Raw genomic sequence first — 24,927 nt, forward strand, 5'->3', positions numbered from 1 at the left:
ATGTGCCAGGACATCCAAAGGTCTAGGTTAGAGATGGTATCATAAAGGTTAAATTTCTGATAAATGGCCAATAAGCCCCTTCAGTGAGGGTGAGTCATTGTTTGTGTATTTTACATGAGGAGTCATTACCGACCGAAAACAACTCAGATCTATTAGAAATATCTAGAAGGACCATAAACACAGTTTCATGAAACTTTCAGCTGCCACGTGCATTACGCCATATGCATAAGAACATCTCCATACGATGGTTCCTCTCTGAGGAAGAACACTTGATATTCAGGAATAAACCTAGCCCCCTAACTTCCTGAAAGTGTCTCTCAAAGGAGCAAGATTTATGGTAGAGCTATAGCAAGAAATTTTGTGCAATCTAATAGCATAGGTTTGCTATCCAAGAGAAGTTGTAAGTACTTAAAAGAAAAGAAAAATCAGGAAGTGATCCTATACCAACGGATGCAACTTGATTCTCTATGCGGCCAAAATGAAGTGGCAGAAGTACACTCAGTGGATAAGCATGAGGCTTTTGTGGTCAGATGAACCTGGGTACAAGCCTTGGCTTTGTACACTCACCAGTTTTATGACCTTGGGCAAGGGAAATAACCTCCTTTGGCTTCGGTTGCCTCACCTGTAGATTGCGGATTACATCTATCTGAGCATTGTTATAATAACTGAAGTACGTCGTAATATCCGGAGCTAACATTTATAGAGTGTTTCTTTTATGCCAAGTATTGTTTGGGTAATAAAGTCAGACACAGCAGGAAAGCTGTAAGATGAGTAAGACATATGTACATGTGTTTACATATCAGTGTTCTCAGTCCTCACAGCATTACTGTGGGGGAGAAACTTGAGGCTTAAAAATATTAAGCACTTTGCCCAAGACAATCGCCTAGCGATTTATATGTAGACCCAAACTCCAGCAGTTTGATCGAACTACATTATACTGCTTCTCAAAAGGGACTTAAGACAGTGCTTAATAACTGTGAAGTCAGGAGGAAATCACTTTTTAGAACTGCAATTCTAACAAACACCGAGAAGCGTTTCTTATGAAGACCGCGTTTATTTTCAAAAATTATTTGGGGCAGCTCAGAGTAGAACAGATCTATAATACAAAACCACGATGTAAATTAAAACACAAAATGCATAATGCCAAAGCATAGTGTACAATAAGAGCAAAGGCAAGAATTAAACAAGGAGGAGAAAAAAGGAGGAATTTAGGTCGTTAGACTTCAGGCATTTGGGGGTAATTTTTTTCATTTTGTTTCTTTGCCTTCCCTGCTTTTTCTTACCTAACAGATATGCTTGTGAAGAACACATGGACACATTTTGATGGCCACATTTTTTTTTTTAACGTGGGTCTTTATGTATGGTTTGTAATTAGAAAATATCTTATCTGGTAACTCCTCAAAATCCCCCAGACATAGGACGGGGAATGGAAAGGAAGAAACTTCAAAAGGACACTTGGGGTAAGGCAAAGAGCCGATTTTTTTTTTTCTTTTTAGTGATTTCCTAAAATAAGAGTTGGGCGACCGTGAAGGTTTAAGGGACTCTGCAAAACTGTCAGGCAAAAATCATAGGAGCACAGAAGGGTAGGAGGCTGGTTTACTGCCAGGCATATAAAGGCACTAGCTGGCCTTATTAAACTTAAGCAAGATCAAAGGGTTAAACCCAAAAGAGCCGAAGCACTGAAGAAGGTGAGAGGCAAAAGGAGAGCACCCTGAGAGGCATCACCTGCATGAACGAGACTTGGTCCAAGTCCCTAGGCTCTCTCCAACGCCAAGATCACTGCAGTAACAGATGCTCCCTCTTCGATGCCCATCTTCTACCTTCCAGTAATTGCTAATCCTAGGTAACTGGCAAAGGTGAAGCCACCTGCTCTGACACAGAGGAGTTGGTTCCAAATACACAGGAGCAAAAAAGAGAGGAAAAAGGCCAACCAGAGGGCTCCGTTTCCAGCCGGCTGATAGGGACACTGATGACATGGGGCCCTCTACCGGGTAAGCAGATGGTAAGGCCCCCAGGGAACCAAGATGTGCATCGATGATGCCCAAGTTGGAATGCAGAGATGCTGTAAGCCAGAGAGGGGTTTTCTGGGACAAAAATAAGAGTGGGCTAATATCTGTGTATCTGTGCACCGTTCGGCTCATAAAGAAAATACCAGCCTTACAAAGGTCACATTTATTTGCTTTCTCTGTTCACCTAGCGTCCTACATGCAGACGTGTGCCAAATACCAAGCAAAAACTACTTAGACCGAAGAATCCAATGTGCATAGAAAACATGTCTTTCATTAACTCATAAAAATGGCTACACTTGATATAATAAAATTGGATTTTCCCTCCCCTCCGTTGCTTTGAGTATTACAAGTTGCTTTCATTGCTACCTGAGCAGGCCGGGACTGAAGGAGTTGAGTTTGTGCATGCCAATAAAATTTAGAAATATCTGTTGATATCTGGCTGACTCCTCCCAAACCAATTTTCTTGTAACTGCCTATTAAGTATGGAATATGGTGTTCTAATAGTCTTCTTAGAAGTATCGTAAAAGTAGATAGAAACCCTCTCAGCTTTCTCCACTTCACAACTGCCACTCAGTGTCACGCTTTTTTCCTCAAATATAACAGCAAAGTAGCTAAAATTTGGGATATATACATCCTCAACTGACTCCAAACATAAAGCACACTGACAGCTGTAAAGGCCAACAATACCCTGGACCAGGATCGAGTTCCCGTGTCATTGACTGTGCAAATCTGGCAGCGACTGATTTCCAATGAACAGGATATGATCTTGTATTTTTATTTCCTATTTGCTGATGCCACCAGAGAGTTCATCTATCTACCTGATCTACAGAAAGGTTACTAGTCTGGGAACCAAAATCACGTGTATCCAATATTGGCATCTATACAATGATTACTGAAGTTGTTGTCAATTATTCATTCATCAGAGAGAAACACATTCCAAGGCAGAAAAGCCGGAATGCCAGCATAATTCTAGCCCTAGGTTCTAGCTGACAATGGGGACCACACCTCTGAAAAAGACAGGGGTCTCCTCCTGAGATTTGGGTCGCATCAGTTTTAGGTGATCACTATGTGCCCCGGTAGCCAGAAGTGATCTGCTCTCACTCTGGGGTAGATCTAGGTATCTGAGATTTCTCTTCCTCAAATCTGAGCCACATTAGCCACTATTAAAGGGACTCCTGCTATTCGATGGGAAATACCCAAGAGTCCCTCTCACGGTGATACCTTCACTGGAAGAAGAGCAGCATAACTGCGACCTGACCTCTTTCCTTCCAAGAAAGAATCATGGATAAAGAAAACATTTAGCCTAGAGATTTTTTCAAACCTCTGTTTCACTTTAATATTTTTTACTCAAAAAGAAAAAAAAAAAGGCACCTCAAGTACATCCAAAGGAAAAAGAATTCAGCGCAGCTCACTGTCAGCCTCTCTTCTTCCCATGATGACTGTTAGGGCATGCTCACCAAATCCTGGGGTTCTTTGGAAGAAAATTAGAATTCTCTCCATTTAGATTGATTCCTGACACCCTCACATCAAATAAGAGAAAACTGAAGTCCAGAGAGAGGATAAGTGAATTGCCCAGGGTCACAGAATTAGTCATTGGCAAAACCAACACTAAATTTTAGGTCGACCTGGTTTGTATTCCAGCACTTTACCCTCTGAGTCTGCTCTGTCCAATTGACTAGCAACATACGGCTGCTGAACGCTTGAAAATGCCTGGTCCAAACTGAGATGGGCTGCAAACCTATAATGTGCACGGGATTTAGAACACTTGATACAAGAAAAAACAGGAAATGTACAATATCTCATTAATATTTTTATGTTGATCACATGTTGAAATAAGATTTAGGATATATTGGGCTAAATGAGATTTATTAAAATTAATTTCACCTATCCTTCCTTATTTTTTAATATGGATACTAGAACATTTAAAATTGCATAAGTGGTTTGTCCTAGATTATTATGGACCAGGATGCATTCTTCTCAATGAGGAAATGAGAATAGGGGGAGTCGAGAGTGTATTCTGTAATCTTTCTTCTTTTTCAACTTTAGCTCCTCCAATACCTCAAACTGTCTCAACACTGACTGCACATTTGGAATCACTTTTAAAAATAAATGATGCTGAGGTGCAACCTCTAGGAATTCTGATTTAACTTGTCTAGGCATGGTTTTAAAGGAACCCAGGGTAAACTGCTGTGAGGTCCAGACTGAGATTCACAGATCTATACCATAAGTAAAGACATATAAAACACAGGCAGTTTAACTCCCACTCCCCAAACATGTTCCACAATGTCAATCAACTGTAGCAGATGTGAAGTCTTTGCAAGTCCAGACATGTCTATTCCATCCCTCTCTGTCATCAGAAACAGCTCCTGTCCCATATTTCACACGGACACCGCCTGCACCAGGGCTGTCTAAGAGACTTACGTTGGCACATGTTAAGAGAACAGCTTAAGGATATCACATGTCCAACACAACTTAAAACACATTCTGGGTAACCTCCACAAGCTGGCACTCCATTTTTCCCTTGTGGACCTTTGTATATGTCACAAACTACTATTCTCATCAAACCATATCAATCAACCAATCAATCAATCATCAAGCATCTAGTAAGCACCTACTAAGCACTGTATTCAATGTCAGGCCGTGAGAAGGACCACGGAGAAGTGGGCAAGAGAAAACAAATATTAGCAGATCCAGAGTCTGAAGAGATTGCCATGTGATATGGTATCATGGTTATATATATTAGTTTTTGCTTGAGATACCTGGAAAAGCATTAAACTGCAAAACTGAAGAACAAAATTTAAAGAAAAGGAGAGATGATGTAGTTAGTAAGGGGGAAAAAGTGTCTTTATCTACTTTAAGGCCATGTCTGGGTTCCTATAAACTATTAGATACAAACACAGCTTTCTTCCATCTAAAGTATATAATAAATATCTCATTTTTTTAGGTGACTCCAGAAGACAAGGTTCTGTCTTGAAGGTAAGTAATGAAAAATAGAATACTGTAATTTTAAAATATAATATGCCAGCTAAAATACACAAAAGTAACTCCTTTCTCAGTAAATAAAATTACCCTGAAATCTGATCCTGCTTCTGAATAAACAGTGAAGAATTATGTAAAAGGAAGTACTGGTGACTTTTCACTAAATTTTGCTTGGGTTCTAACATTGAGCCATTAGGTTTGACTTACATCCTTCTGGGTTTAAAAAAAGTTCTGTCAGTATGGGGATACATGTTTACCCATGCACATCATGTCTATATGCAAAGATATAGAAACCATGTTGTCTAGGAGAGACAGCTTAAAAATTAACCACAGCTAGCCTCTAAGAAACACCACAGGAACTTATTTACTAGGGCCCTACTTATGCTACTCCTGTGGACATTCATCACTTGTTTGTTTGAAAGTCTCTGGCTTTCATTACAGACATTAATGTCTGTCAAATTAAAATATGCTTGCTTATCTCAAGTGTGGTTGAATATTAATCTTGTAAACAGAAACATCCGGCCCCACTTAAGCTAAAACAAACAAAACAAAACAAAACAAAACAAAATTCACAGTAAATCTATAAATAAAACCCCAATTTATTAATTTACTCGTGTTTTTTCCTACAGCTATGATGAGCTCCTCCATCCTTAGAGCAAAGACCTTCTTACCCACCTCCTCTGAATACTACCACTCAGATCCTGAGCTTTAAAATGTATTCCGTTTTAGACACAATATGTGTACTAATCATTTCACTAGCAAACTGAATACTTCATTTGGTTTCCTGAATGTTTACATGCAAATATAGCACAATGGTATTTTATGTAACTTCCCCAAACTGTTAATAAAAGGGCAGTATGATACTCGAAGCGTTTATTAAAATAAGGGATCTTTTTTTTCCTCTGGCTTACAGAATTTTTATTATACACAGTACTTTTGAACCTAAATCTGAAATGTGCTACAAACAATTCTTTAATAAAGATCAGACACTAATTAATTAAAAGAATTATTGTTCTAACTACAAGGGATTTAATAATTAATTAGTGAAAATGAGTACCTTAACAGTATAATCAGAGATTCCTTTATTATCTGAATTTCAAAATACTTTTCATTTAAATAGGCTTATTGATACATAGCTACTCCTTATCCTTTCTATGTACAGCTATTCTTATTCTCTGGCTACTCTGCATTCTTAAGTCTAAGGACTCAAGGACACAGAGATGGGTGACAGTCCACGACCCCGTCCACATGTAGGATTGGATAGTTCTATCACAAAACTCCTTTGAAGTTCTGTTATTTTGGTTAGTTCATTTAATTACTAGAAAAGTTGCAATTGGCTTACATAATAAATTATGTAATAATGATTCAACATGAAAAATGATTTGACAAAAGTTATATTTTAAGAATTTCAAAACATTTCGGTATTACTGCAAAGCTTAAATGAAATCTGATTTTTTGTCGTTAAAATAAAAAAGTTATATGCACAAGTCCAGTGCTTACCATGGTGGCCACACCAATGACAAATTATTTTATACGTATACACGATTAAAGCAAAATTATATTTACTGATTTTTAACATATGATATTGAATGTTCAGATTAAGAATTTTAATCAAATATTAAATATTTTAATTTAAATATTAAGTAAATTAAATACTTAAAAATTTTTAAATATATAATTGATGATGTGTCATTTTGGAGGAGGGTACTCTATAATTTTAATTAAAAAAATACATAATCAGTCATATTCACACGGACACCGCCTGCACCAGGGCTGTCTAAGATACTTACGTTGGCACATGTTAAGAGAACAGTTTAAGGATATCACATGTCAAACACAACTTAAAACACATTCTGGGTGACCTCCATGTGGTACTAGCAGGTACCACAACTATATGTATTTGATCTCAGTACTAGATGAAGTGACTACAGCAACATTTTTAGCAAATGGTATTTACAGTAATCTCTAGAATAGCAAACTTACAGTAATGAATAAAATTCTACTCAGAGATAAATTTAAGCAGAGGGGTTTTTATTTATTTTTGTTTGATTGTTTTTGCCTTGAACATTTTCTTTTGCTCGAGAGAAATATGTCACAGGAGGAGATTAAAATCAAGAAACAAACAAGATACTTTAAGACAATTTGAATTTATTTCCCACGTGAGCAGGTCCCTTTGAACATGATAATTTTCCCTGAGAAATGAAAAGTATCTAGGGATTATAAAACTTTATTTAACCCAAGACATACTTTACCATTCAGAAATCTGCAAGTCAGTGGCCTAAGACATGAGATATAAGGAAGGACCTTACCTATATTGGAACTAAACTATTTCATTAGAAATTCTTTAATAAATGTAAACTTCAGAAATCTCTGTATTAAAAATAGCAAACCTTCTTTGTCTTCAATTAAACTTGGAAGTTGATATGAAAAATCAATCTATGCCCACACATAATTCTTTCCTTTCAAATTCATCATTCAGCTCTAGATGCCCACACATTTTCTATGCCCACATGCCCACCCACGGTCCCGATCCCTGTGGTTAAAACACCTACAGGCATCAGAGTAATTTTTTTAAATGAATAGGCTTTCTCTTCTTTGAAAGGTCTTGATGAAATGGCAAATTTATGTCCCAAATATCAAATAATATAAGTCTAAGTGGCAATTTAAGGATATTACCATGTTACCACTTTTTGCATATAAAGGGTGACTGGTTTAAAAATGATAAATCTGGCATCCAGCCTTATAGCTATCTGTGTGCCACAGTGAAGCACAGATCAATATTTTGCCTCAGAGTCACCCTCTAGAGAGCCAGGGGTGGGAGCTAAAATCCCAGGTTTGCATTTAATCCCCCCCTGACCTGGCTCTGTGCTCCCTACTCCCTGTGGGCTCAATAGTGAAATATCAGGTCCTCTGGGCCTCTTCATGCTTCAGTAATGCTTATGCCAAATTATACTGTTTGCTTCAGTCTGATGACCAGACCTGCTCTCCACTTTCTCTGGTCCACCATTTCTAAGAAACAGCCACTCCTATGAATAATACAGAAACACGCAGGAGGTTCCAGTTCTTAGCACCTCAAATGTGTGCTCTCCAAATCATAATCTTCACATCTCAATTTAAAATTTGGAATTTTGAGACGGCTGGGTGGTTCAGTCGGTTAAGCGTCTGCCTTCGGCTCAGGTCATGATCCCAGGGTCCTGGGATCGAGCCCCGCATCGGACTCCCTGCTCAGCTGGGAGCCTGCTTCTCCCTCTGCTCCTCCCACCGCTCATGCTCTTTTTCTCTCTCTCTCTCTTTCAAATAAATAAATAAAATATTTTTTTAAAAAATTAAAAAAAATTGGAATGTTTTAGTGACTACCACCTACAATTATATCCTCTGAAACTTCATTTTCATTAGTTTCACTTATCTTTAAAATGTACTTGTCAATTTTGAGTTTAAATCAAACATGCATCTCTTAATCTATCAATGGAAAATGGCTAATTTCATAATAAAACTCCAACAGACTGCATTCCCTTCCTTAATAAAGAGCCACACTTAAGGGAGATTTTCCAGTCATATATTATGTACATAAAAGAAATTCTCAAATAATTAAGGAAACAGATTAATTATAATGTCAATTTCAAATTTACATGTAACACCAAATCTATTTAAATAAGTCAATCAGTCATCATTAACTAAAAAAAAAAATCAGAATAATTAAGTAGAAAGATTAACAATCAAGTTGCCTTGAAAGTCTAGTCCAGTACTGTTGTGTATCGGTCATTAGGTTTCAAATCCACTTGTCTATGACTTAAGTGAAGTTGTTTTGAAGGAAGGGTGAATTTGTTTACATGGAGGAAACTGTGTTAGAATGTTGTCACCAACATCTGTTGTTGTCAATAAACACTCAGTAGCTCATCTGTTGATGGGTGCCTCTGGGGGCTTATCAATAAGAGCATAGGGAAGAGCCGCTATGGTGTAATGGCCATTTAAACGTTAAATACCAAGAATTTGTGAGGACTTAACCAAGAGTAGTCAGTTTGGGCAAGGGTTACCTTTGCTGATCTAAATAGCTCTCCAAAGACCTTGGCAGTGCTCGCTTCGGCAGCACATATACAAAGACCTCGGGCATTAGCTCCTGCCATGGCAAGGCGACTCTTCGGAGGAGTGGTGAAAACCGTGCAGGGGCCCTGTGAAGGAGATCATCTTGCCCGCCAACACCAATGTCTTCATTCCCTTAGCAACATGCTCTAGCAACAAGGGACTTCTGCTTTACCCTGGCAGCTGGACGTCAGCTCTTTGTTAGCTAAGCCAACTCCTCTGAGAACCAACTTCTGGACAGTTATACGTCGACTAAATTTGGATTTTATTTCCTTCATCTCCCCTTAACCTGGAACAATAGTGTAATTAATCCATCATTGGTTTGGAGTATGTTATTTCTTTATTGGCTTATTAAGAGACAGTATCCCATATGCTATTGGCTTGTGAAATATTACCATTATAAATTATAATTCCCACAGTGAGCCTGTGTTAAATAAATTATTGGCAAAGACAATCTCACTTTCTGAGTATAATTTGCCTCAGCAAGACAAGTGCCTTGGCATTGATAGATATTCAATTAATGCATTTCTGAATGAATGAAAAAATGAATGGATTTTTTTTTTCTCCTTGCTTACTTAGAATTTGGGGAAAATTTGTGGTAATAGAATTAGTTTAAGAAGAAAGAATGGAAAAAAATGGCCTTGTTCAGATCTAAAAGTATGTAATTGTGTAAAGGATAGTCAATAACCAAAATAACTCAGAAACTGAAACCTTCATTTAGTAAATGTCTCTTTTGAAGTACTCATTACAGGAAAGAGACCGTGGATGCCAGATGGTGGGGTGGAGCTAGAGGCCACACCCCAAGATGAAACTGACATGGTCAGAAGTGAGCAATAGATAGAAAACCAAAAAGGGGAGGGGAAAAAAATCACTACGAAAAGTCTGAAGTGCTAAATGTTTTTAATCCCGTATGCGAATACAGGATCATAGATAAAATTTGTAGTTATTTGTGATGTAAAACTGACCCAATAACAATAAAAATATTATCACCTGGGTACAACAGGGCTTCGGTGTTTTTAAACTCATAGAGCGCTATCCTGTGAAATTTCAGAAAGCAGTTCAAATATTTCCTTTAAAAAGAACATTTTTCTGGTTAAAAAAATGCTAGTAATATATATTTATTGAAGTATGAGTCAGTAAAATAGAAAACTTTTTTTTTTTAATTTTCAGATTTGTGATATCTGAGATTTATTACTAACACTTTCTCAGCATCCCTAAGTGTCAGAGGTTGTTCAGGAAGGGAGAATCCTCCTCTCCCCTCTTTTAACTACTTGCTTGATGACTATCACTACCAGTCAGACTGAACCCAAATCCTACTACTAGATACAAATGAAAAATATATTGTGAAATGCAGCTGTCAAGAATAACTAAGACCTAGCTTATCTAACTCGTTCTAAGCACATATAGAATGACAAACAGAACAACATAACTTCCATGACACATGACTTTGGGTTATCATTCCCCAAGACATCCAAAAAGCTTCACTTCCACTAATTTTTCACTATCCAAGTAGGCATGACAGTGAGCCATTTAGGCAGCCCTGGGAGTGCTCTTCTTAAAGTTACATGTGCAGAATTCACAACTGGCAGACCAGAAATAGAATATTTTTTATTACTGCATCATTTAAAATCATTCCTTGGCTTAAATTACCACCCCCAAAATAATTATGATTAAAAGTAGAACTACTAGCAGATTAATATAAATGTAAGATATAGGACATGTCCAGTGAAAAGTAATCACACAAACACACACACACCACAGTTCTAATAGTGTAATAGTGTGTGTTACTCTAACAATAGAGTTGTGTGTATTTTTTATGAGGCCCTTGCTAATGTTCCACTTTTTCAGAACTTTAGTTCCCATCATCCTCACCAACCACAGTGCAATCACACACCCAGAGGTAATCGAAAATTGATCACTCACCACAAAATCTGTTATTTCATAGGAAAGGAATGGAGCCATTCTCACTATATAAATACAAAAGAATGATGGCCTGGCAAAATTGAGGATGTGTTCAGTTCCATATTTCACAATAGCCCTAGATATATCAGGGTATATCTATGATATTCATGATGGCATACAGTTGATCCTTGGACAAAATGAAGATTAGGGGCACTAAAACCCCATGCATTTGAAAATCTGCACATAACTTTTGACTCCCCAAAATCTGCATATAAGTATTACTGCTATGCTAATAGCCCACTATTGACTGGAAGGCTTACCAATAACATAAACAATAGTCAACACCTACTTTGTATATTATATGTATTATATACCATATTCTTAAAATAAAGTAAGCTAGAGAATAGAAAATTTTATTAAGAAAATCGTAAGGAAGCGGGATGCCTAGGTGGCTCAGTCAAACATCCGACTCTTGATTTTGGCTCAGGGCATGATCTCAAGGGCATGGAACCTGCTTAGGATTCTCTTTCTCCCTCTCCCACTGCCCCTCCCCCCCTTAAAAAAAAAAGCACCAAATCCTAAATAGGATGTGAATTTTACTAGAACAATTTCCCATAGGTATTAGCATTGCTTACTCCCCACCTAGTCAAGGGGGACCCAATTATTACTCACACCAAATGATAAACAAAACAAATGATAATCAGTCACCCAATCTTTTCTGAACTCCCTTCCCTCCAGACTCTAATTACCCAAAGGGTTTCCATGCTCCAGGGACAATAAAGTGTGTCCTCCTAGAAGCAAGGACAGAATCTTGGATCCGGTTCTCTATAAGACGCCATTGCAGTTGCATTGGAAATAGGATTTATCTCCCTTTTCTTTAATGCAAATAACTTCTCCACCCCAGATACAACTATTCAAATAACGGCCTGCTCATGAATAAACACAGAACAATGTGGATCCTGGTAGAGATTATCTGCTCTCCATAAGATCTACCACCATTTGGTACTCAAGCAACAAAGGAAAACAGTTACAGGAAATTTCACTGCCATCATTTATTTATATATATTCATACTATGGGGATACAAAGTTGATTAAGTTATCAAGAACTTGCCTAAGTTATATTTTGTAAAAGTTAATAACCAAAGAACACGTATCTAAAGAAAATACTTTAAAAATATTACTGAAAGAAAATACAGAACACAAAACAAACAGAAGGTAAAGAAAAACTGCAGACTTTTATGAAAGTACACAATTATTACAAGGGAGAAAAACCAAGTTATATAAAGCATCAAATAAATTAAAAGCTTTGTGAAACTGTTGAAATTCTGTGGCAATGCTATGTGTTGCACACATTTCCGGGGAGGAAGTCCACAGTTTAATAGACTCTTGAAAGGCTCCTTGAGCCAAATGGGCTAAGACTTCCTCCATCACAGCTTCCTCACCATTACTATGAGACCCACTCTAGTCTAGTTGCTCAATGACCCCCTCATCTAGATTATTCAAGTAATGGTCAGATGATTTCCCCAAATCCCCAGTAGTCTCCCCTTTACCCACCTAATCCGAAAGCCCTATGGTCTGGTCATACCCAATTACTCAATACCCAAAGTATTCCATATAATTCCATACCTTTCCTCAAGCCTTTCAGAAATAGTAAGGCAAAAGGGGCTAAAAGCACAAACTCAGAAGCCAGACTACCTGGGTTTACACCCCAACTTCACCAAATTGTATGATCCTGGGCAAATTATCTAACCTCTCTATGCTAAAGTTTTCAGATCTGTAAATTGAGGATTAAACAAACTAATATTTGTAAAATGCTGGGAACATTATTAGCATAGCAAATACTTCATTAAGTATTCATTATGATTAACAGATGCCTTGCTTAGCTCCTTAAGCATGCAACCACCTGATTCCTGATCATCCCTATTCATAAATGTCACAACAGCTGAGAAGACCCAAAGCCTGCTTGCCATGTGAATCCCCAATCCTTGAGTATCAATCACTTAATAAAATGTCCTTGGATCACCAAAATACAAAGTTTTCTTTGTGTTTGTTTTGTGTTTATCTCTTTGCCCCTAAAACATAGAGCAGTTGCCGCCTGTATTAATTTTCATACTTTGGTACTCATAAGACACCCACAAATTATTAGATGGGTTTTATGCTAAGTCCAACAAATGTGTACAAATCTGAAATTATGTTCTTACATATCATTTAATTTCACTCTTCAATTTTCTAGTTGAAGAAACTAAGGCTCAAAGAGAGTAAGAGTAGCAGTGATAATAATAATAAAAAATAACAATAATCACTTCTATAACGCTATATCTCAGACACTGTTCTAAACACTGTATATGTGCTAACTCACTGAATCTTCATAACAATCCCATGATGCAGATACCATTATTCTATTTTTCATATGCAAGAACACAGGCACAAAAAAATTAATTTACCAAATTCACACTGCAGCAAATAAGTAAAGGAAGCCAGGGATTAAAACAGGCTCTCTGGCTCTAGAGTTGTGTTTTTAATCCTTGTGACTTTGCCTGTGTAAATAAGAGGGGGAGTCATCCAGTGATCCAGAGGTAATTAATGGCAAAACCTGAAATACACATGTAGTCCTCTGGATTCCCTGGTGACACTCTTTCCTTATGAGTTCACCATTCCCTACCCAGAGTGATGACCATAGAGAGGGTTCAAAAAAACATTTGGCCAATGATTTATGGACACACAATTTGCATCTCACCACCTAAGGCTCTAAATGCAATAATATTTATCCCAAATGCACAGTGTGTTCCTTGGACATCTTATTTGGCTTACCTGTCTTCTTATTTAATTGTTCCCGGTCTTGAAAGAGACCAGAATATTACAAGGAATCATAGATTCAGTACTCCACTTGTAAAAAGTACAAGGTCTTTGTTGTAATTTGGTTTCTGATGGATTGATCCAAAGGTAAGAGCCTCCAAAGTATTTCCATACATGAGCATTGAGCTTGGGTTCTATCCAAAGCCTAAAAGTTTCCCCTTAATGACTGCTGGCAACCTCTCAGGCTAGTCTGGGATTTTGTTTAAAGTGTGCCTCCCCAACATTTGTTCCTTAAAATGCCTGGTTAGTCTACCTGCCACTGACAATTACCAGCAATATGGAGCAGAATCTGAGCTCTCAATGCTACAAAGTATAGTGGTTCTGAGTTATAAAGTCCTAATCACCTATCTTCACATTCTGGCTTTAAAGGTATGTGTCCCGAAGAGATCCTTGAGAAACCACAGTTTTCACACTTGTAAAATGTAGATATTTACCTCAAGAGGTTGTTAAAAGGATTAAATGAGGACATATTTATAAAAGTACTTAGTGCAATGCTTGGTATGAAGTATGAACTCAAATTTACTAAGTATAAAAATATACTATTTATTACTATTGAGCTTCAGAGAATTCCTACAGGATTACTTTTGTTCCATATATCAGCATTTCATTATATCACCTGAAAGCTCTCATTTATACTTGGCATATTTATGCCTCAAAAAACCCCAAGTATTATTATATAAATGTTTGTATCATATATGTGGGCTAATGGGAAGGAATGACATTAAATATGGCCCCAGGATAGTTGTCTAATCAAGAACTATATTCATCATCATGGGCCAATATGAAATTCTTACTATTAGTATAATGTGACCTTAGTGGAAAGATAAGAGAAGCAATGCATATGAAAGCCCAGAGATGACTGGGCCATCCAAGACCATCAGATTTTATGTATACAGCAACATTTTCCCAACATTAGTTCTGGGCTAATAGATGTTTAAAAAAAAAAATCTGGGGGAGAAAAAAAGCTTCAGAACATCTATGTAAAATATGGCTAAATGGGCTTATTTATGGCAAGTTTTCTTAGAGATTTGCATGTGTTATTGTATCTTATGACTATCCAGGAGGGAGATCAATCATTTCCCAACTTTTTTCCTATAAAACTCAGTCTTCCTGACACACTGTATTTTGTGAAAGCCTACTGTACACAAATAACCAATTCAACTATTTTGATAAAGTAAGTCAGTTCACACAAACATTAATTTTCAACATAGAGGATATCAGTAAAATTGGCCAGAAATTTTCATCAAAATCATAAACATGTTAGTTTGTTTAAGCTGAGGAACATTTGTCTGTCAATTAAAAAAAAAAAAAGGGGAAAAACCTGCTTATTTCTGCTTTCTCCTTATTCATATATGCATCATACTGAATGATGTACTATCATGCGATAAAAGTTAACATTTTTTAGTTTTATATAATACACATAGTGTTTACTTAATGATACATGAATACAGCTCAATCATATTGGGTTAAGTCCAATATGATTTGAAGATACTAAATGCTATTAGGTATCTTCAAATCAATAATGAATAAATTCCTTATATTTTATCTCATTTCAAAACCACTCTAGCTATCTTCATCTGACTGCTCTATTAGGCAGAGATATTATTTGGAATAAAGAACTATTTTATGAAAATAAGCTTTTCAACTTTAAAAGAAGTCCTAAACATTAAAGCAATTATCTGTACATACTTGACATATTTGAACATTTTAATATATATGATTTCATTCAATCTTCATGATATCCCTTTGTGATATGTATCATAACGGTCATCATTTTATAGATCAAGAGAATAAGAAAGCTGTGTTTACATTCATGGTAAAGATAACACAGGCAGTGTGTGGGACCAGGACATAATCTTAGAGTCCCAGGCCTTCTCCACCAAAGCTCACGACATTAACCTGCAAATGCCTGCTAATTGTAGGTTGTCCAAGGCAGTTGCTATTACTCTTTAAAAAGCTAATTAAGGAAGAAGGAAACCAAAGAATTCCAACCAAAGGAAAGAAAACCTTTGATTTTCGAGGTTGATAGGATTGCCACAGCTGACCTCCCCCGTCTTCCTCCACTTTGAAACACAGTGTTCCCCATTCTATATCTGTGATCTGGGGCCAAGCCAATCCTTTGACATGTTAGGCAGAGATAACAAAGACTCTCGATCATCGAGGTGTTTACTCAAATTAATTACATGAATTTTTGCTCTCAAATAAAGTATGTGCCTTCTTATTTTAGGGGCTTATAGGAAAGAACTTTGGGTGATGCAATTGTGCTTGCCCCAGGGCTCTGGGCCCCCACCTATTGGGCTCGCATCCTTTCTCTGTTACCTGTTGGTCTAGGTTTCCGGGGGATTTATTCAGGCTCTCTGTGCCTGAGTTTCCTCATCTGCAAAATGCAGATAATAATATCGCCTATCATACAAGGCGATGGTGAGGATTCAATAATACATGCCACATGAAAACTCGAAGAAGGCCTGACATGGACTAAAGCGCTCAATAAATGCTTACTATTATTATTATGGGACTTGTTAAAATGAGAGTAAAAGCAGAAAAATGCAGTAGCTCCCTGAGTTGTGTTTTCCCATGAAAGAGAGCAAAAATCATTACAGGCCTTCATTCAGAGATGATCCCCATACTATAAGGTACACTTGGGCTTTCAGTATTGATAAATGTCTCTGGAGGAAGTTCTATTACTACCTATTAGATAAACAAAACTTAAAACTCAAGAATGTGATTCCTCCCACAGCAGACTAATCTGTAAGAGCACCCTTTATCAGGCCAATGTGCTTTGGGGAGTCACTGATATAACCAGCCAGCAAAATCACCTGGGAGAGCTCACTGAAATAACCAATGATCAAACGCAAAGGGCCAAATTGTGCTTTGGAAGTCTCATTTCGATAAGCTCTGAACTGCATAGAAATAATACCATTTGGAGGCACTTGGGTGGCTCAGTCAGTTAAGCTTATAATAAGCCTATAATTCTTTTGATTTGGGCTCAGGTCATGATCTCAGGGTCCTGAGATCAAATCCGACCCATCATGGAGCCTGCCTCGCCTTCTGCCCCTCCTCCAACCCCAAAAAAAGGAAAAAAAAAAGGAAATCCAAACCATTGGCACACTGCTTAAGCACATGCCTATGATTAGCCATAGCAATTTTCCTTCTGGTCATTTTCTTTATTTTCATTTAAATTAATATAATTCCTCAGCTAAAATACAAGAAAAAAATGTTATAGAACACAGTTTTTTTAGTTTGTTTTTTTTTTGAGGAATTTTTTTTTTTTCTGATAAAATACACATTTATTAGACACAGTCTATTCACTCTAATAGCAATAATCAAGTGTTTTCATTCTGATGGTGTAACTGTATAACTGTGTACCTCTATGCTAAGAAAATTCTCATGTCCTTTCATTAGATTTTGTCCGTATATATTCATTGAATTGAGTTTGTATTGAAGGAATGTCATTTTACCCAATGTAATATTTACATTTGTAATAATTTACAATGACAATATTTCTAATTAATAATGTAAATAATAATGTAAAATATAATATTACATTTACCAAATGAAATATGTGCCTTCACACCAAGAGAAGATTATTTTGAAAATTTTTAAAATAAATGCAGATTTCTATAAAATTAAAGAAAAAAACCTATTCATCTTATTCATCTAACCAAGAGATATTAAGCATAATATAAAGGCCTATAGATAGATTTCTCTTCCTAAGGAATACTTATATGTAAATAAAGAGGGTTATTACCAAAACACTGAATGCTTTAATAATTAATGCACATTGTACTGATTTCTCTCAAATTCCTCATTTCTAATGTGAGGAAAGAAATCAAAAGTTTTCTCAATTTTCTTTTGTACCTAACTAACTATTAACCATCCAGTTACCTATTAAGCAAAATATAATTTCTTCTTAATTTGTTACAGTGCAAGCATTTCCTTCCCTGTGGTAAAGAAAGGTAAACAACAGTGAAAGGGAAAGAAAGCTCACTTATGTGTTTCAGAAACAAGGACTTGCTCACCATTCTAATCCAAATGTCCTTTTTAACTAAATAAAACTAACCTTCAGCTGTTTTCATTTAAGCATTTTTAAAATCCCTAATTTAATAAAGCTAATTGAATTTGTTCTAGAACAAACCTTGTATTGCTGATACACTGAATTTATTCTAAAACACTGCTAATCCATTTAAAATGTGCAATATACTTAACTATATAGTATTAAAAATGCTTGCCATTTAGCAAAGATTTAGAAATGTAACATGATTGGTTTAAGATTAATGTTATATTACCAAAGCTCAATAAAAATAGCACTTAAGTATCAGAGAAATATAAGACATATTCAGTATATGACAGACTGCATTATCACCAAATTTAGAGGATCTTTTATTAAATGAGTATCAGGCTTAATTAAAAGAAAAAAGTCCCTAAGTCTTGAACTTTTGTGCCAACAATGAATATCTAATAGAAGAATCTAAGAATGAAAATGCTTTTTGAGGTAGTTTTTGGCTGATCTACATATGAATGCAAAGCAAGGATATTTCACTATCAAAAATCACATGGGCGCCTGGGTGGCTCAGTCGGTTAAGCCTCCGACTCTTGGGTCATGAGATCAGGCCCCATGCTCAGCGCAGAGTCTGCTTAAGATTCTCTTTCCCTCTCCCTCTGCCCGTTACCCCCCCACCGCCCCTGCTCTCTCTAAATAAATAAATAAATAAATAACATGGCATTATATATGACTTCTCATATGGAAACATATTATTTAGCCACTGTACCATGTGAGGGAAAATAGTAATATGGTCCCCAAATGAACTTCAATTATATGAAGTATTTTTCTCTCATCTGCAGAATGAATGGCACTGCCTCAAATTAAGGAATTAGTAATGATAACAAATAAACACAATTATACTTTTTTTGAACCCTGAGTTCATTTTACTGTTGCTAGTCACGGTGCTACGAATTCTATTTCCCCAGCTGATCACCAGATTGGCGCACAGCATTCCAAAAAGTGAGTCCTTCCAAACTACTTTCTAGAGCCGCTCACTTTGCTACAAAAATGTTCTGCTGATTTTAACAGCCTACTTAGGATTAAATAAAATCAACACATATATCCGTGGTAAACTGTATCAGAAACCATTTTGGAAAGAGAAACTACTGAAAAATCCCTTTCCCACACTGTTATTCAAATATCAGTAATATGCCTTCAATGACCAGAGAAAACAGAAATGTTCCAAAAAATATGTAAGTAAAGGTCTTAGAAAAACTTTTAAAATTTGTTGCAGAAATGAGCTATGGTAGTAGATAAACTGAGGCTAGACATTCTATATGGATTTCATTTATGCCTACAGCACTTTACCCTGGTGTCAAGAGGTTTGAATATTTGGGGGCACCTGGGTGGCTCAATCTCGAAGCGTCTGCCTTCAGCTCAGGTCATGATCCCAGAGTCCTGGGATTGAACCCCAGGTGGAGCCTGCTTCTCCCTCTCCTGCTCCCCCTGCTTGTGTTCCCCTCTCTCTCTGTCTCTCTCTGTCAAATAAATAAGTACAATATTTTTTTAAAAAGAGGTTTGAATATTTGGATTTGAAACCTGGCTTTCCCATAACCATATAAAATAAGTGCTTATTGCCCCCATTTCACAGATTAAGAAAATGAGGTATATGCTGTCCAAGTTCACTCTAATATTAAGTGGCAGAGTTTGGATGCACAAGCAGGTAAGTCTGTTTTCAATTCTTCACAGTATATCATGCTAAACTACCTAATTCATTAAAGCAAATTGGCATGCCAAATTACTTTCAGAAACACAGTCAATTTTTAACTATCAGATCTAATTTTGTCTATATGCTGGGTGAGTGAAACAGTATAGTATTACGTTTACTGGTCCTCAAGTTAGCAGAGAGATTCAGGCAGGGCTCTGCCACTAACTGGCTATAAAACTTTTCAATTGCTGTTTTCTTGTTCGTAAAGCGAGGAAATAATGCCAGTAGGCTCCATTTTGAAAATACAAGCCACATAGTAGTTTCTGATATATAACCGCTGATATAGAACCATTTTACCTGTCTAACAAATCCCAGGGCTTTCCCCAGAGCTACAGTTTTGGAAGGAACACTGTCAAAAACAGAAAGCAGCGCAAGGTGGACCTGTGCATTCCGTGGCTCAGTGTGGGTACTGCACAAAGTATCTGGAGGAGCCAGAAACTGAAGGCCCAAATGCTGTCCCCACTGGATGAGTCAAACCCTCAGAGTCCCTGAGTGATGCTAAAGGGATCTACATTTTAATAAAGGATCTGTTTGTCTGGTCAAGGTGGAACAAGAAAAAAACTTCAATGGTTACTATTTACTCCTCTGGAGCTTGAGGATGAATCCCTTATTTTGCAGAAAAGCCCATCAAGGAGAAGACTTTTAATGAACATTGCTGAAAGGAAAAGCGGGGAATGGGAGAGAAGGGGAAAAAGTGTTAAGGGGAAGGGGAAAGAAAAGGAGGAGGAGGAGGAAGAGAGAGCCATCAACTACTCTGAGAAAAATTCCTTAAAAACAGCATTATTTTATTGAACAACTCCTCCCCTTTTTTTTCTAAGTTAAAGACTAAAGCCTACTCTCCCACCTTCACTGCTGAATATTTTCCTCTCACTTTTAAAAACAATTTTTGCTACACCCAAGTTTCCTCATAGCTCCTCACTGTATAAGGTCAACTTTTGCTTTTACAAACACTAGCAAGGCTGAATAATAATTACCCAGGGTTTAGATTCCTTTCTAGAAACAATTCATTTAGAGAAAACAAAGGAAAAATCATGTGTAACAATGGAAAACATGGTTCATCCAACATCCAGATAAGATAGGAACACAAATAATAAGAATATTTCAGCCATGGGGATAAACTCTAAAACAAACTGTTCTCTGGGAAAAAGAAACAGAACCAATGGAGTAAATGGATGTGAAGGGAAAAGGGACAGGTTTGGAGGGCTGAAATGAACAGAACTATAGATTTCTTTTTTAAAGTCCCAAACCAGACATAAGCAATCATCAACCAATGAAAAATGTTCTCTATCACTGTTTATCCTCCTTAGTTTTGACTGGATATCCATATGTTCCTTCATATCAAAAATAGTCCTTTCGAGAACATCTGCTAAAGACCTAAGTTTATTCATTCCTTTAAAAAGCTTTGGTTAAGTGCCTTTTGTTAAGTGTGATGTGTCAGACACTGAGCTAGGTGTTGTGGAATCCATGTTAAAATTCTACTTCCCTGCAGGACTAAGAATGGGAGGGTGAGACTGGGGTTCTCAGATACACTGCCAAAGTCTCATATGTTACAATTGTATCCTCTTGTGCTCAAATTTTCCTAAATACTTTATCACTACATCTAGAAAGTTTAATATTTAAATTAGAAATTTTAATATTATAACATGAATGATACATAAGTTATACAACATAATATATAATATTAAATTGGTAAATCTATTAATAATGTGGGTTCATGTAATAAGGAGGAGAAAATAAATTAGGAAAAGTGGCACAGTAAAAAAACATTTCAAAGACAACCTGAGTTAGGACAAATATCCTTGTACACAGCAGTGACAAGCCAGCTCTTAATAGAAAAGCACAGAAATACCATAAAATCACAGTAAGACATTTAAAGAAAATCTAAAGTTGGTAGTGAAATAAATACACAGAATATTGTTGACATTATTTCCGTTAGAAAAATAATATTATTGCCTCAATGATGGTCATTAGATATATCTGTGACATTTCAACTCACACTTCCTTAATGACATCAATATTTTATATGCAGATTCTTCTACTTACAAAAGAGACTGTCCAACAATAAACAAAACATGCGTTAAATTTTAATAAAATCTTTACTCCCCTTAAAAAGTATTCTACAGTTTTATGAACACTGCGGATAAATTGAAATACAGCTAAAAGTAAAGCTCTAGTATATCATTTTCAAGAGATAGCTTCTAAATCAAATCTTAAGAGTAATAATACTAGCATGGAGGCAAAGACAGAAGAGAATTAATCTCTTCTTAAAAATAATTAATTGTGATAATAAAATCTCATCATTAAGCTAAACATATATTCTCTCTTTCATCTAGCTTTCCTGATAGGAAATGCCATTTATAAGTTACTTCAAAAGAGAACTCAAATCATATTCTGAGTCATCCATGGTGAACAATAAAACTTTTATTCCTAGAAGCTCTATTCTCTTTAAATGAAAGCAATCTTAAAAGTAGTCAACACCTAGAATGAAATGAATATTCAACACACATGGCAGTTTTCAGAACTGTCATCTTGGGAAAGGCCAGTTAACAAATTGTATTCCACATAACAATGCGGGCTGATTTCTAAATGTATTGTGTAAGTTGCAAAATGAAATGAGAGAATCAGATTTCCAACTCAAGATCAGATTTCCAAATTTCCCTCATTAACAAGATACACAAATGCATAACTTTATAGCATTAAGAATGGAACTAACTTTACATGAAATGGAGCCAAATGAACGCTATTGAACATCCATAATGATCATTTTCCACGAAGTTAAATACTTATAATCATGAGGTTTGATTAACATGCTCTGGTTTCTTGCATGCCATGTTATCATTATAATCAGAAAACTGGAAGAAATTTTCTTCAATTAAGTATAAAACAGATGATCACACTTAGGAAGAAAACATGTTTCACTGCCACTTATATAGTTAAGATTATAAATACATATGAATATTTTCATCATAGAGGAAATCAGATTATTTAGCATCCTAATTTTTACAGCAGACTTAAATTTTCAAATCCTTTGAGACAAGTTCAAGGAATGCATTCTTAAAATAATACTATGCATACTCAATGCTTTGTTTTTCACAATTACTTGACAACATGTTTTGCGGTTTTTCCCTTTTGTTTTGTTCCTTTTCTTTGCTAAAATAATAATCCAATGAGAAAGGGAAAATTACCCTATTAGTTTTCACCAGAAACATTTCTACTTCTATTTTCGTCCCCTAATTTTTAATAATCAAACTAAAATATAATCTCTTAAATAGTATTGATACTAAATTTTATTTAACAGAATTAGTGATGCTTTCTCAGCTGGAGATTAATAGGTTTTAATAAAAAGATCTAGCTTTTCTGATACTTACAGAAAAATATACTGGTCTGGATGCAACTGGTACCATGGAAAGAGCTTTTTTTTTTTTTTTTTTTTTGGTGTAATTATTCTTCTACCTACTACATGCAAATGAAACACTTCGGTTATTTTTTACCTCTCCAATTGCTTGCATTCACATGAGGACAGTGTCTGTAATTTAGTGACCTGCTTGTACATTATCAGTAACTCACATACACACTCCCACACATTTCACAGGTTAAACTATCCATTCATATTAAATGATGGCCCCTATGCTAGTGAATTCAGTAAGTCTGGTAAACTTACAGCTTTACCTTAAGGTCTGCAATATAAATGTTGGCTAGGGACGCCTGGGTGGCTCAGTCATTAAGCGTCAGCCTTTGGCTCAGGTCATGATCCCAGGGTCCTGGGATAGAGCTCCGCATTGGGCTCCCTGCTCAGCGGGGAGCCTGCTTCTCCCCCTCCCACTCCCCCTGCTTGTGTTCCCTCTTTCGCTGTCTCTCTCTCTGTCAAATAAATAAATAAAATCTTTAAAAAATAAAATAAAATAAAATAAAATAAAATGTTGGCTAAACCCAAATGGCCCCCTTTGCCTTAAATTCCTCCTATGATTTCATTGAAACAGTTTGTCCTATCTGAATGACACCATTAGAAAGTCCAAGTATTTTGCTCCAAATCACTCCACACCAGTCTTGTACCAGAAATTCCAATGAATAGAGAATTTTTATTATCAAAAATGATGTCAAATAGAATTCAAAAATTTTTATTATCAAAAATGATGTCAAATAGAATTCAAAAATTCTAAGCAAAAATCATTTATATTATAATTTGATAAAGGAAAGCCTTATGAAATCTTCCTATGAAATGACTTACTTCTATAGATTCAAGGTTGCATATGTATTTTTTATTAGTTGCTAAGTGGTACAAAGCACTAATTCCAACCGTACATTCCATAAAATGTAAAGTGCTGTGACAGGAAGGTTATCCAAGAACCATAAAAAAATAAGTCGCACTACAGTGCCTCTTATAAGGGCTTCACATAGAATTATATGAAATATATAGCTGCCTCTGTAGTTGAACTAAGAGACTAAGACTAAGTAAGTCTGTTCATATTAACATGCTCAGAAAAATAACATTTTACATTAATGTAAAAGATTCCTAAATTTGTCAGATCTGATATGTTCTAGGTCATATCACTTAAAAGTTTGCCTTAAAGAGAAATCATATTGTGAGAATTAAAAGGCAGATGCAAAAAACAAAACAAAAAACCCACAATTCCAAATCAGAACTTTAAGTCTTATGCTCATTTTGCTAAAAACAAACAAACAAAAAAAACAAAAACAAAAAACAAAAAATGAACATATGAAAATTTATTTCAAACAGCCTACTTTCTGAAAAAACTACATTACAAAAATCAAGTCCAACATCGGCAACAGGAACATAGCTAGAAATGTAAGGCATATTCCTGGTTCCTGAGTGTCAACCTTTAGGGATGACTGCATTTCATCAGACTGGACACACTGCAGCATATAATAAGGTTTACAACTCCTAATACATTTCCTGCACAAAAATAATATACAACAGCATCAGCTAGCAACTTTTTAAACTGCTTCACGGAATAAAACACACCTTCCTCTGAAAGCAAGTTCAATGTCCTAGTTGCTACCTGGTAGCCAAGATAATATAAAGTTCACCCATGCTCTCTCTTCTAGACTGTGCTCTGAACACTATCAAAACACATTTAAAAATAGGAGATATCCAACCAAGAGAAGGTATCCAACTCCTCCTTAATTTGTTTTTGTTTTCTTCCAAAATCTATCGTATTGGATTTTTCTCATTCCTTCTCCTACACAGAAAAGGACCTGTATTTAAATGTAGGAGCCCAGATTATAAGTGAATCCTGAAATTCTTTAAAGTATCATAAAAACCTAGCAAGCACTTTAGACCACTTGGAAAATCATCGTTCTGTTAGTATATATTACCTCAGGAGTTCATC

At 36.1% G+C, this 24,927-nt stretch overlaps 1 protein-coding gene across 2 annotated transcripts in view; it reads right to left on the minus strand.

Annotated features, from left to right (window-relative positions):
- Window positions 1-24,927, minus strand: part of PPP3CA (protein phosphatase 3 catalytic subunit alpha) — a 309,049-nt gene that overhangs the window by 160,180 nt on the left and 123,942 nt on the right. The gene's annotated exons all lie outside the window — the stretch shown is intronic.

The sequence above is a fragment of the Phoca vitulina genome, unplaced genomic scaffold, assembly GCF_004348235.1.
Source record: "Phoca vitulina isolate PV1807 unplaced genomic scaffold, GSC_HSeal_1.0 scaffold3, whole genome shotgun sequence".
Taxonomy (NCBI): Eukaryota; Metazoa; Chordata; class Mammalia; order Carnivora; family Phocidae; genus Phoca; species Phoca vitulina.